General features: G+C 39.9%; 1 non-coding gene across 1 annotated transcript; it reads right to left on the bottom strand.

Annotated features, from left to right (window-relative positions):
* Positions 1 to 538: 538 nt before the first annotated feature.
* On the bottom strand, positions 539 to 649 carry LOC122427846. Its single transcript, XR_006265554.1, has one exon. It is a non-coding gene; the product is annotated as a U6 spliceosomal RNA (small nuclear RNA).
* Between the last annotated feature and the right edge of the window lie 2401 nt (positions 650 to 3050).

Raw genomic sequence — 3050 nt, forward strand, 5'->3', positions numbered from 1 at the left:
CAGGGTGCTTCCCCTGCCACCACCAATGACAGAGATGGCTTGGGACACTTTAGAACCACCTGGAAGAAGTAAGTTCAGAAGTTTTTAGTCTAACTTCATACAGTGAGGTGGAAGAGAGCCTCCTTCTGGTCAACTAAATAGAAGAGAATATTGTTTTGCACGGAAAGTTCTTTGCCTATTTTAAAGCTGAAATTGCAACCAGCTTCTCTTATTGAAAAAGTTTCTCCAGTATTAATAGAAGATAAGCAATGAAAATGATCACACTGTACTATCTCAGCGCAAATGTGTCCAAAACATACATGTACTTCAAAGTAAAGAAAATTCCACACTATTTCAATTACCAGGTAATCATTTCACGCAGCAGTTAAATTCCAAAAAAAAAAACACAACCTATACATATGTTCTCAAATTATGGGTAGATTTGGGACAAATCTTATAAGCTAAATGACTTGAAAGTGAATTTTTTAAATGACATTTTCTTTATTAAAATATTCATTAATTTGATGTAGCCTAGATGTAGAGTTCTAATGAATTTTTAAAAAATATGGAATGCCTCACAAATTGGCATGTCATCTTTGCACAAGGGCCATGCTACTCTTCAATGTAATATATATTCCAATTTTAGTATATGTACTGCTGAACTGAGCACTAGATTTCTAATATTTATTATAATAAATGTACTATAGGAGCATAAATCCTGATTCATATATTTTAATTTGTAAATATATCAGTTTGATGAATGGAGTCATTTTTCTGTCCAATCACATTAAATTACTTCCATAGCCAAATCCCTGGAGTAAGTTATGAGCTCATTCAGGAAATAGCCTGCCAAGAGAAGATTTGGCACACAGTAGGCAGTCAATAAATACTGGAAATAACATGTATTCTATTAAGGCATCCATAGTATAGATTTTCAACCACGTGTAAACTCTCGAACTGAAATGTTAACAGCAGTCATTAGCCTCTTATCCAACACACCTGAGTGTTGCTTCCCCTTCCATTAATTGAAATGCTTTCTGGAGACACACGTTAATGACGAATAATCTAGCTTCCTGTGCAAGCAAGCAGTGATTTCACCAATGTCCTCTGAGACCATATAATAATGATTTTAGAGTCACTGCATTCCTTGTTCCCTCAGTTTATGTTGATATTGAATTACATGTCATAATAGAAATAATCACTTATCAAGAATAATCAGGGAGGGTGAAGTTCAGATGAGTCCTTTCCCATCATCTTGGAAGGCTTCCTAAATCCTCATTCACAGATATTGAATGCCGGAGCAGGGTGGTGGGGGTGGTGGGTGGTTCCCTGTACTAGGCATTGAGTATACAGATGTGAAAAGATGTGATTCCTGTCCTCAAGAAGCTTCTAATCTAGTAAACAGAAGTTTAAGCTCATAAGTGCAACAAAATATTACACTAAGTGCTGAGAGAAAGAATGGAAATATCAATAAGGGGGACTTCTTGGTGGTCCAGTGGCTAAGACTCTGGGTTCCCAATGCAGGGGGCTGGCTTCTGTCCCTGGTAGGGGAACTAGACCCTACAGGCTGCAACGAAGATCAAAGATCCTGTGTGCAGCAACTAAGACCCAACCGAGTCAATAAATAAATATAAATATTAAACACACACACACACAGATGAGGAAGCTGTCAGTTCAGAGTTAGGTCTAGGTGAGAAAAGCTGGAAAAAGCATTCGCATCATACCTGAGCACATCAGTTCCCTGTTGTAAAAGGCATCTAAATGCTCCATCTTCCTGTGAGAGCTGTAGGGAATGTTGAAGAAAATGAAATGCAGGAAAAGAAGGCCTGGGAAAACTTGACAAGGACTCATGATCAAAGCATGGTCTGCAATAAGCCACTCCTTAACCAACAGTCATAAACTTTCAGAAGCCGGCAGCAAAAAGAAGACTCTAAGTTCCTACTGGGTGTTGCACGTGGGCATCACTATAAACACGTGATATACTGCCTTACACTGTAGCTAGTTTTTCACTTTGGCTTTCATCCATCAGCCCTAGAAATAATCAAGGGCTTGGGCCCCTGACCTACCAGGCTCAAAACCTCCAAAAGAGTTGTATGTCCTACAGAAAAAAAAGGACTTTTGGAGGTATGTTTAAAAGTCCCAAGTTATCCGAGTTTCAGGGCCAGTGAGCACCCTGTCTCTCTCTCGCCTCCCTGAAGGCCTTCCCCAGCCAGTCCTGACCACTAGCATGTCCCCCAGCATGGATTATGTCTCACACTTCTTTCTTGGTACCCTCCATGGCTCCTGCCACAGTGCCCTGCAGGTATCTCATTTGATGATTGATAATGATGATGATAACAAGCACAGAAACTCTCCAAAGATGCCCAGAATGGTAAAATCTCAAAACGTTTCCATGTGTTAGAAGTTCTGCAAAAAGTGCAACTGGTTGACAGGTTGGCCTGTTAAATACATTCTGTGCATTTTCTTTTCCCATCCTCTCTTCCCTACAGTATTGTAGTTGATAGCGGTTAGGCTGACATATGCCTTCTTCATTTACACTGCCCATGAAGAAACATCGAGGCTCCTGTTGGTGCCAAACAAGCCTTTTTATCTGCTTAACATAAGTCAGCATATGGAGCAGGTCCTTCCTGAGGCCTGCCTGGGTGAAGTCCAAGTCATTGTGAGACCTTATGTCCAATTTATCTAGGGTTCTGATTTACCAAGGAATTCCCAAGGAGCCACCACAGATGCCAGGCCTGTGTTAGTAAAATGAGACACAAGCGCCCTAACCTGTGTTCAATAAGCAGAGGGAAATCTTTGATCTCTCTGGGCAAGTCACACTTCTGTTGTGTGTAGTTCTTTTTGGACCTGTAAAGCTCCTATTTGTTGCAATAGCACTTATTTATAAAATTAAGGGACAAAGGGCTTGCTTGCTTTAATAAAAGCAAAGAACAAGCTCAGTCATTTATGGGAAATTTCATTTGACTCCTGGGTCAGTGGTTTAATTTTGCATATGTTCTCATAAATGTAACTGCTGTGTTTTGTGAGATGATCATCTTGTAAACTAAATGTGCTGGCAAAGGAAAATAAGT

Source organism: Cervus canadensis, chromosome 25, assembly GCF_019320065.1.
Source record: "Cervus canadensis isolate Bull #8, Minnesota chromosome 25, ASM1932006v1, whole genome shotgun sequence".
NCBI lineage: Eukaryota > Metazoa > Chordata > Mammalia > Artiodactyla > Cervidae > Cervus > Cervus canadensis.